The 11,704-nt window shown below is 51.4% G+C and overlaps 1 pseudogene; it reads left to right on the top strand.

Moving 5' to 3' along the window:
- The first annotated feature begins 6,846 nt into the window (after positions 1-6,846).
- Positions 6,847-7,686, top strand: LOC123081538 (probable glutathione S-transferase GSTU6; annotated as a pseudogene).
- The last annotated feature ends 4,018 nt before the right edge of the window (positions 7,687-11,704 follow it).

The following is an 11,704-nucleotide window of genomic DNA, read 5'->3' as shown; positions in this document are numbered from 1 at the left end:
TATGAAGCCGCTCTTGAAGCTTCGGGTCCGCATGCAAAATATCATCGATCAGCAGAATCACGTGCTAGCTTGAATAATCATGTACTCGCAAATTGCAAAGTCAACATGTTTAGTTGAAGCTGGCACTGGAGGGCTGCTAAAAGCAATAATGCTAGACTTTATATGGAAAGAATATACGCACTGACCTTAGAGCATCTTTACCCGCGCACCAGGAAGGCCTCCCCAGACAATTTTCTCGCGCCGGCGCCCACAGGAACCCGATTTTCGCCGGCCTGAGCCGAAAACAGCGCCGGCGGATCCCAGACCGAACCCGGCGCGCTGGGGGGCGCCCGGGGGCGCCGGGGCGAGCTGTTTTGGCGCGAAAAAACCGCGGGCCAGCCGCGTCAGCGACACGGCGCCTCGTCTTCCCCCAACGGCTTCGGTTCCCGCGGGGAATCAATGGCAAGACTGCCGCCGGTTAGCCTTACCATTGATTCCTCACGGGCAGCGCGTCACGGTACGGCGCGTCGACGCCTCCCCTCCCTCGCACGCGTTCACATGGGCGCGGCGCAGCTATATAGCCGGCGGCCTCACTTGCCTGTGCCCACACCAGCCCCGCCCCTCGCCGCCGCCCAGCCCCTCCCTCTACCTCTCCCGAGCGCCGCCGCCCAGCCCCTCCCTCTCCCTCTCTACCTCTCCCGAGCCCGTCGCCATGGCAGAGCGTTTCCCCGGAGACAAGGCGGCGGCCAACGGCTTCGGCCGCCGTTCGCTGCGCGAACAGGAGTCCTGACTCCTGTTCCAGGCGAACATCCTGGCGCCGCCGGACATGCACGTCGGGCCGACGTGGTGGAGGCTCAGCGACGGGGGAGTGCCCGTTCCCCCGTTGCCTGACGCCGTCGCCAAGCCAAATTACTTCATCGAGGAGGTCGAGGTCGTCCGCGCCTCCCTCACCGACGCCCAGCTCTCCCTCCCCTAATACGCCGCCGACAACCACGCGGCTTGGGCGGCGTACTTCGAGCGCCACCAGCGGCAGCGGTTGGCATCCACTAACGACGCGCCGGTGGTCGGCGGCTAGAAGAACAGCGAGGGGTGCCACCTATGGTGGGGCGTCCCCGGTCACACACTCGAGGGCGTGCTGACGCACCTCGAGGGCGGCAACAACCCGCCGTTGGCGTACCCGGCGAGGGCGGCCGCCCCGGCGCACCACCGACGCGCCGGGCCATGGGCGTCAAGGAGGTTCGGTTCCTCCTCCTCTTCTTCCTCCTCTTGATCTTCCTCGCACTCCTCCGGTGCCCCGGCCCTGCTCGGCGTCAAGGCCGAGCCCGCGGCGGAGACGCCGCTCGACCGGCGCACTCGTAGCGCCGGCATCGTCCTCAACGAGGGCGGCTGGCGCGCCTCCTCGTCGGCTCTTCCTCCGCGCTTCGTCAAGCCAAAGACGGAGCCGGGGCTCGCGCCGGTGAAGACGCAGCCGGGGCTCGTGCCGGTGAAGACGTAGCTCGACGACGACGACGCGGCCCTGGAATGGGCGCACAGGGACTCCATAGCGATGGAGAAGGAGCGCCTGAAGAAGGCGAAGGAGCGCCAGTGCGTCGCCCTGCGCCGCTTCACGGAGCGCCGACGCGGCCGCGACGAAGGCGGGGTCGTCGTCATCTGCGACAGCGACGAAGACGACGCGCCACCGTCACCCGCCCGCGTTGGCGAGGCCGGTCAGGGGTCCACCAGGGACGGCCGCGTCATGAAAGAGAAGTTCGACGACGGCGGCGACGATGGCGGTGACGACGGCGACTACTCGGCGTTCAGCTAGTTTCTCTTTTAATTTATTAGTCTTCTATTTTCCTATGTAATGAAAACCGGCGAACATGTCTAATATATGCTCAAGTTTGCCAAAATTTATCGTGTTTCGCCGAACTGTGCCGAACTTTACTAAACAAATTTTATTTTCAAACACACCCGGGGGCGGCCCTGGGGCCGGCGGCTGGGGACCAACTCATCCCCAGACCCAATTTTTGCGTCGGCTCACCCTTATGCGGTGATTTTAGGCGCCCCATGGAGGGCCAATGGTTGGAGGTGCTCTTACGGACATGGACGTGGGCTTGTGCAGTTGGCTAGCTTCAACAGTTGCTCAGCCCTCATTTCGCATACCTCCGTAGACGCCATAGCAACTGTTATTTGATGAGATGGCCTTTCCAAATTTGATGGTTTTAATCTGCTAGGGACTGGTGCAACTATCAGTGTGCAGAGTTGGACATTTGACAGTCAATATGATGGAAAATTACATAACGTGTGAGTCGAGTTTGGTAAAGTACCTGAATGCTTAGACAACTTTGGTAACTTCGTTTGGATTTATGAAGCCGCTCTTGAAGCTTTGGCCTCACAAACTATCATTGATCGGAAGAATGACCACGCCGAAATGAGCTTATTAGCGATTATAAGCTCGAATAACATGTATGCGAAGTCAACCATCTTATTTCGAAGAGACTGAGTCAGCCTGATTTTTATCGGAAGAATCACAAGGAAGTAGCTTATTAGCTAGCGAGGATAAGCTTGAAACAATCATGGATGCAAAGTCAAAGGCAAAGCAGTCTTATTTTTAAATTCCGAGAAGAGATCTTTGAGATGACAAACAAAAGAAATGTAGACAAATTTCATTCCTGTGTACTTCTAGTTGTTTGTATTCATTTAGTGTTTTGTCCAAACGAATTCATGAGTATAGCGAATTCAAATGATAACAATTGTCAACCTGGTATGTAGAATTGCCTGCATTATAGCCAGTTTACCCCAAAAACCAAAGCTAATGGAGTAAGGTGGACTCACCCTCAAGTGTTGGCTCCCACGGCGGGCCTAAACGTTGACCAAGGGTGGGCAGCAATTTTTTTTTATGTTAATTGTGCCGGCTGAAACTTGAACTCGTAACACCAAAATCATGTAGAGTTGCATGCACAAGCTGATTGACAAGGTAGGCTATGCACTTATACTGCAACATCCAGTGATGGAGAGTCTGTGGTACCATGTCATCAGCCCGTTCGGGAGGAAGAAAATGGTCGGCTCCGGGATTTTGATGTAATTTCTTTATTTTTCCAGAATGTTTGCATGGTTGGTTTGGTTAATAGATCTAGGTGTTTTTTTTGCCAAAAAAAAAGATTATAGCATTTACATTTCCATGTAAACTTCATGTCTGTAAATTGAGGGTCACAGACCATACTATGAACAATAGGAGTTGAGTAAAAATTAAACTTTTTCCTTTAGGATTCAACGTTTTTATGTTCTGGATATGAAATGTTTAGTGTGTATGATTCGACTAATATTTTTTTGCATGATGTATGATTACATCAGTTATTTCCCTTGATAGGAAGATTCTCACAATTAAATACTTAGTTTATTGTGGTTATTTATATACAAAGCATCGTAGTTATTTATCATATGCAGTAGTTGATTCTATTTGCTCTGGAATGGTGCCTGATTCTCACTAACGAATGGTTTCTTCCTACTTTACTATGTAGTGATTGACTCTATTCGCCCTAGAATGATAGCTGGTGTTTTCTTGGTGAACGAATGGTCTATATGTACTAAGACATGATCGCCTTCTATGAAATAAGGTGAATGCAAACTCCTGCACCATCCAAAATAGATGATCGACAATTATCTGAGAGAACCATACAGTTTTCACTACAAAACCATCTTAATGTAATAATGAAATATCAATATTAAAATTTGGGATTTTCTAGCGATAATGCCTAATTTTAGAAAGTGGGTATGGCTCATTCAGCATAGAAACGGTTCAACTGTCAATTGTGTTTTTTTTTTGCGCGAAAATGCTGAGTCATTAGAGCAGGAGATTCGCATCCCTTTTGTGCACTAATCCTAAAGTAGCTACGCATGGTTCTCAGTAATAATGACTTCATTAGAAATTGTTCCCCTAAGTTTCCTTAAGGCTGGTCGTAATAGTAGTATCATAACTAGTATTATGCATGTCAACTAGGCAATTTTGATGAGGTGTCATAGTATTAAATGAAAAAAAAGAGGATGAAGTATCATATCATGATACCGTATCATAATAAATGTTATGTTACTTTGTGTCATGCATGGTAATAAATAGAGTACTACATGACACTAATATATGATACTATGCATTAGAGAGGTAGTATCATACACTAGTATCATATGCATGATACTAGTATATGATACTCCCCATTACAACCAGCCTAAGAGATAGCAAAACCTTTTGTTCATTTCACAATAAACCAATGTTAAAATTAGCGGCTATGGCAAATTCCAGCCAAATCAGCTAAATGGCGCATAAAGGCACTCAGTACTAGAATCTGGAACTTTGCCCAGTGTGTTGTTTTCCGAGTGCATTTCATCAGGTACTAGGTAAACATTATCATAGTCAAGTACTTTTTTTGGACTCGGCAAACAACTCTTTGCCGAGTGTATTTTTTTGCTGGCCAAAGAATTATTTGTCGGGTGACATTTTTTGGAACTGGCCAAGAATTTTATTTTTATTTTTTTCTTCACCTTTCTTTTTGCCAACTGCTTTTTGGAGCACTCGACAAACACTTTATTATTATTATTTCTCCTTTCTCTTTAACAAGTGCCTTTTTAGTGCACTCGGCTATCACCTTTTGGTTTTCTTCTGTACATTATTTGTTTTCTTTTTTCCATGTATGGTCTATTCTTTTCGACGTTTTTCTCTTCCTCCCACTCTATTTACTCGAGTCCATGTTTAGGCGTTATCATATTTGTGTTCTTGAGTCCATGTTTGGGCCTTATCAAAGAAAATAAAAGGAATTTGAACATTAGGGGGCCAAGACTCGACCCCGAACATGAAGTTTATTAGTGTTTAATTTAAAAGAATGCAAACAATGTCTGAAAAGGATGAAACGTGGCATGGTATCCTCATATGACACATGTAAAATTTTAGAATGTTTCATAAAATTTGTGTCGTACACTGCTTAGACACCGACCCATCTTAGAGAAAGAAACTTGGTTTTGAGAGGGAAAGAGTCAGGTTTGAAGGTGACGCCGCCAGTGTATAATTTGTTGGCTTTGAAATCTTTTTATACACCGAAGATACACCATTGCATGATCCATGTCAAAATTTGACATCTTTTGGGATTTGTGTGCTATATTTAAGAAACTAAGTGCATGTCTAGGCATTTAGTTAATATAATAAAAAAATGCATGTACATGAAATTTTTGAATTGGGTTGAAAAATCATATTTGTGTTCTGCAGCCCATGTTTAGGCCTTATCCAAGAAAAGGAAATCGTGAACATGAGTGTCAAGACTAGACCCAAAACTTGGAGTTTACTGATTTTTCTATTATGAAAATGCAAATTTTGTCCGAAAACGCATGAAACAGAGCATGGTCCCCACATATGACACCTACATGTTGTGGTAAAAAATTGAGAAGCCTTTCACAACAATGGTGATGTGGACTGCTTAGAAACTGGAGTATCCCCGGGGAAGAAATGTAGGTTTGAGAGGAAACAGGTCAGGTTTGAAGGCGGTACAGCTATTGCTTCATCTACTAGACTTCACTTTTTTCTCTACACTCGAGAATCGAGATACACCTTACATGATCCATGTCAAAATTTGGCATTTTTCGGGGTCTGTTTGCTATATCTAAGCCATTAGATGAATATAATATTAAAAAACTGAACTGCAAGTGCATGAGAAAGCTGAAAAAAATGGGTTATAAATCATATTTGTGTTCTTGAGTTCAAGGTTAGGCCTATCCGAGAAAAGGAAAGGAATTTCAAACATAAGGGTGTCAAGAGTCGACCCTGAACATGCAACTTATTGGTTTTTTAATTCCAAAAACTGCAAACAAAGTCCCAAAAACATGAAACTCGGCATGGCATCAATATATGATCCCTAGAGTATGCAATTAAAATCTGAGAAAGTTTTGCAAAAGTTACGGCATACAATGCTTAGAAACTGAATCATCTCCGAGGAAGAATCGCGGTTTTGAGAAGGAGCAAGTCTGATTTGAAGGCGAAGCGTCTATGGATGAGGAATAGAGTTCTAGATTTGAGGAACTCATGGTGTACCTTTTCAAGCACGTACACCACGAATTCAAAAAAGGTTGCGAATTTGGAAAATGGTATGAATTTGAGAAAGTTTGTGAATTCAAAAAAAGTTCGCCGATTCAATAGAAAAGTTTGCTGATTCGAAAAAGTTCAAGAATTTAAAGAACAATCATGGATTCAAAAAAAAAACCATGGATTCAAAAAATGTTCATTAATCTAAAAAGGAGCATGAGAAAAAAGGAAAAAGGAAATAAATAAAAATGAGAAAAAGGAAAAAGTGAAGAAAACCAAGAAAAATCCGGTTCCGGACAAACCAAAAGAAAAGAGCCACAAAAAATCGTTGCAGGTGAAGATGCTAGTATGGGCAGGCCCACTTTAAAATGCCCGGGGACATGGGTGCCCTGTACGCTCCGCTCCGACCCGTCGCCTAAGTTAGCCTTTATCTTTATCTTTATACTGAATTTGAATAACAACATAATGTGGATAATGAAGAACGGAAAATCACATGCGTGTGAGTTTAATAACTTGCCTAGCTCGCCTTCGCTGCCAAGGTAGCCGGCCATACATTTTTATGTATATAATCAGCTAAAAAAACACTTCACTACGAAGTAATCTGGAGATTAGTCAAGTCAACTCCTCGTAAAAATATAATCAAATGAGCATGCGATGTGTGCACATTTGTGAAGTTTTACTGATTTGACGGTACGCACACATTTTAAAAAGCATCACGGATGACGGATGGAGTAATTCGCGCCTCCCCGATCCCAACCCAAGCACCATATATACACTTCCTCCCAGCTCAAGTTCCCAAACAAAACACAAGGTAAATCTTACGAGCTACACAGACACGATCCAGTCAGAGATGGCCGAAGGAGGAGATGAGCTGAAGCTGCTGGGGTCATGGTCGAGTCCGTATGTCACGAGAGCGAAGCTTGCCCTCGCCGTCAAGGGCCTGAGCTACGAGAACGTCGACGAGGACGTCCACAACAAGAGCGGCCTCCTCCTCGCCTCCAACCCCGTGCACAAGAAGATCCCCGTGCTCATCCACAACGGCGTCCCCGTCTGCGAGTCCATGATCATCGTGCAGTACATCGACGAGGCGTTCGCGGGCACCGGGCCGCCGATCCTCCCCGCCGACCCCCACGAGCGTGCCGTGGCCCGTTTCTGGGCGGCCTACGTCGACGACAAGCTGGTGTCCCAGTGGACGAACTCGTCCAGGGGCAAGGCGGGGGAGGGCAGATCCGCCGAGGCGATGAAGGAGATGGTGGTGGCCGTGGAGGCCCTGGAGGGGGCCCTGAGGGAGTGCTCCAAGGGGAAGGGCTTCTTCGGCGGCGACGGCGTCGGGCTGGTGGACATCGCGCTGGGGAGCATGCACTCGTGGCTGATGGCGATCGAGGCCATGTCCGGCGCCAAGGTGTTCGACCCCGCCAGGACCCCGCTGCTGGCGGCGTGGATGGAGCGTTTCGGCGCGCTTGATGCGGCCAGGGCGGTCCTGCCGGACGTCGGCAGGGTGGTCGAGCTCGCCAAGATCAGGCACGGACAAGCCGCCGCAGCTTCAACTTCATCAAACAACAAGCAGGAGTAGCCGGCATGCATGGTGGCATGACCTACGCGCGCGCGCGCGCGTGTGTGTGGACTGTGAAGTGGGCCGATGATGGCCGGTGTTTACCTTTTGATTGTTGTTTGTACTGTGTCAGCGGGTTGATGTAATACTACTGCTACTGTAATGGATCTATTGACGAAACTGGTCTGCGGTTTACAGATGTGCGAGCAGTTTATCCCGGGCCAGTTATCAGGTTTCTCACTGGACATCACCTGCTGCTGGATGGATGCACTGTGAACTGGTTCAGGGTGAGGGGAGACTGTCTAGATCACTGCAAGCTGTTGATAGTGGCGGCTGCGGCCTCTGGGAGAGGGGTCAGAACGCTTTCTCCCGGGCTTCCGCGTCCGCGGCTCGGGTCCGTGGTAACTGCCCCTGCCCCTGCCGCTAGGAGTCGGACGAGAGTAAGTAAGGGCATCTCCAGCCGCGCCCTCAGGAAGATCTCCCCGAATGATTTTTTCGCGCCGGTGTCAAAACAAGGCCCAGTCGCGCTTCCAGGAGCTTGATTTTCGCTGGTCTGGGCCGAAAACAGTGCCGGCGGACCCAGACCGAATCCGGCGCGCTGGGGGACACCCGGGGGCGCCGGGGCGAACTGTTTTGGCGCGAAACAGCCGCGGGCTCGCCGCGTCAGCGACATGGCGCCTCGTCTTCAGCCAACGGCCTCGGTTCCCGCGGGGAATCAATACCAAGGCTGCCGCCGGTCAGCCTTGCCATTGATTCCTCACGGGCGGCGCGTCACGGGACGGCGCGCCGACGCCTCCCCTCCCTCGCACGCGTACACACGGGTGCGGCGCGGCTATATAGCCGGTGGCATGCACTCGCCTGTGCCCACATCAGCCCCGCCCCCCGCCGCCGCCCAGCTCCTCCCTCTCCCTACCTCTCCCGAGCGCCGCCGCCCAGCCCCTCCCTCTATCTCTCTACCTCTCCCGAGCCCGTCGCCATGGCGGAACGCTTCCCCGGAGACGAGGCGGCGGCCAACGGCTTCGGCCGCCGTTCGCTCCGCGAATAGGAGTCCTGTCTCCTGTTTCAGGCGAACATCCCGGCGCCGCCGGACATGCGCGCCGGGCCGACGGGGTGGAGGCTCAGCGCCGGGGGAGTGCCCATTCCCCCGTTGCCCGACGTCGTGGCGAAGCCGAAGTACTTAGCCGAGGAAGTCGAGGTCGTGCGCGCCTCCCTCACCGACGCCCAACTCTCCCTCGCCCAGTACGCCGCCGACAACCACGTGGCTTGGGCGGCGTATTTCGAGCGCCGCCAGCAGCAGCGCTTGGCGTCCATCAACGGCGCGCCGGTGGTTGGTGGGCGGCAGAACAGCGAGGGGCGCCACCTGTGGTGGGGCGTCCCCGGCCGCACACTCGAGGGCGTGCTGGCGTACCTTGAGGGCGGCAACGACCCGCCGTTGGCGTACCCGGCGAGGGCGGCCGCCCCGGCGCAGCACCGACGCGCCGGGCCATGGGCGCCAAGGAGGTTCGGGTCCTCCTCCTCTTCTTCCTCCTCCCGATCTTCATCGCACTCCTCCGGCACTCCGGTCCTGCTCGGCGTCAAGGTCGAGCCCGCGGTGGAGACGCCGCTCGGCCGGCGCACTCGCAGCACCGGCATCGTCATCAATGAGGGCGGCCGGCGCGCCTACTCGTCGGCTCCTCCTCCGCGCTTTGTCAAGCCAAAGACGGAGCCGGGGCTCGCGCCGGTGAAGAAGGAGCCGGCCGCGCCGGTGACGACGGAGCTCGACAACGACGACGCGGCCCTGGAATGGACGCGCAGGGACTCCATAGCGATGGAGAAGGAGCGCCTGGAGAAGGCGAAGGAGCGCCAGTGCGCCGCCCTGCTTCGCTTCGCGGAGCGTCGACGCGGCCGCGACGAAGGCGGAGTCATTGTCATCTACGACAGCGACGACGACGACGACGACGATGCGCCGCCACCAGTCCGCCATGGCGACGCCGGGCAGGGGTCCAGCAGGGCGCCCGCGTCAAGGAGGAGAAGGCCGACGACGACGATGGCGGCGACGGCGGCGACTTCAGCCAGTTTTTCCTTTAGATTAGTTTATGTATATGTGCTATGTAATGAAAATCCGCGAACTTCGCCGAAATGTGCCGAAATTTATCGTGTTTGGCCGAAATTTATCGTGTTTGGCCAAAATTTATCATGTTTGGCCGAATTTTATCGTGTTTAAGCCGAACTTCGCCGAACTTCTTTTATTTTAAAACGTGCCTGGGGCGGCCCTAGGGCCGGCGGCTGGGGACCCACTCGCCCCAGGCCCAATTTTTGCGCCGGCTCACCCCCAAGCGGCGATTTTAGGCGCCCCCTGGGGGGCCAACGGCTGAAGATGCCCTAATGGCGGTGGTTGGCAATGGCAGCTGGTTGGTGGCACAAACTCGTGCTTCCGTCAAAGCAAATGCTTCAAGTGTGTTCCCCCGGCTCACCGGGTCGCTGAGTGCTCGCCGGCCGCCTGCTCCACCCCGCCTCTCCACCGCTCTCCCGGTGCTTGCAAGGAAGATGGAGGCCCCGGGCAGCTTTTCGGGGGCGTGCCCGGCACTGGCTGTAACGCCCTCGATGCGGCTATAGCTCCCACGTGTCGAGGCACGACTTAGAGGCATAACCGCATTGAAAGCAATGTAGCAAGTTAGGCAATCTTCACAACATCCCATGTAATATAGATAATAAAAGGGAAGATACATAGTTGGCTTACACTCGCCACGTCAATCAAGTACATAAATAGCATTACAACATTCAAACACTCATGGCCCGACTACGGCGCCAAAATAAAAGACCAACCCAACATGCGACACGGTCCCGATCATCCCAACTGGGCACCACTACTGATCATCAGGGAAAGACACGTAGTAACGGCGTGAGTCCTCATCGAACTCCCACTTGAGCTCAAGCGCGTCATCTGGAACGGAATCATCAAGCCCTGCATCTGGTTTGGAAGTAATCTGTGAGCCACAGGGACTCAGCAATCTCGCACCCTCACGATCAAGACTATTTAAGCTTATGGGTAAGGTAAGGTAAATATGTGGAGCTGCAGCAAGCGACTAGCATATATGGTGGCTAACAAGTTCGCAAAAAAGAGCGAGAAGAGGAGGCAAAGCGCGAACGAATAACTAGAGAGCAACCTGCGGCAAGCATTACTCCAACACCGTGTTCACTTCCCGGACTCCGCCGAGAAGAGACCATCATGATAACTTACACTGTTGATTCATTTTAATTAAGTTAAGGTTCAAGTTATCTACAACCGGACATTAACAAATTCCCATCTGCCCATAACCGCGGGCACGGCTTTCGAAAGTTCAAATCCCCGCAAGGGAGTCCCAACTTAGCCCATGAAAAGCTCTCACGGTCAACGAAGGAATAGACCTCCTCCCGAGACATTCCGATCAGGCTCGGTATCTCAGTTCTACAAGACACTTCGACAAGTTAAAACAAATCCAGCAACACCGCCCGAATGTGCCGACAAATCCCGATAGGAGCTGCATATATCTCGTTCTCAGAGCACACTCAGATGAGCCAGAATTCGGGTAGGCCAGCCCAGAGTTGCCCCTAGTAGCCCCGGACATCGCTCGGTTGGACCAACACTCAGAGGAGCACTGGCCCAGGGGGGGCTATAATAAGATGACCCTCGGGCTCCGGAAACCCAAGGGAAAATAGGCTAGGTGGCAAATGGTAAAACCAAGGTTGGGCATTGCTGGAAAAGCTTTAATCAAGGCGAACTATCAAGGGGTTCCCAACCACGTAAGGAACGCAAAATCCGGGAACATAACACCGGTATGACGGAAACTAGGGCGGCAAGAGTGGAACAAAACACCAGGCGAGAGGCCGAGCCTTCCACCCTTTACCATGTATATAGATGCATGAAGATAACAAGATAATATAATGATATTCCAACAAGTAAATAATGTCCCAACAAAGAACGGTCTCCAATCTTCACCTGCAACTAGCAACGCTATAAGAGGGGCTGAGCAAAGCGGTAACATCGCCAATCAACGGTTTGCTAGGACATGGTGGGTTAGAGGTTTGACATGGAAATTTGAGAGGCATGATAAGCAAGTGGTAGTTATCGTAGCATAGGCATAGCAAAAGAGCGAGCATCTAGCAAAGCA

Source organism: Triticum aestivum, chromosome 4A (genome assembly GCF_018294505.1).
Source record: "Triticum aestivum cultivar Chinese Spring chromosome 4A, IWGSC CS RefSeq v2.1, whole genome shotgun sequence".
Classification (NCBI taxonomy): Eukaryota; Viridiplantae; Streptophyta; class Magnoliopsida; order Poales; family Poaceae; genus Triticum; species Triticum aestivum.
This window is presented reverse-complemented; position numbering and strand designations above follow the sequence as displayed.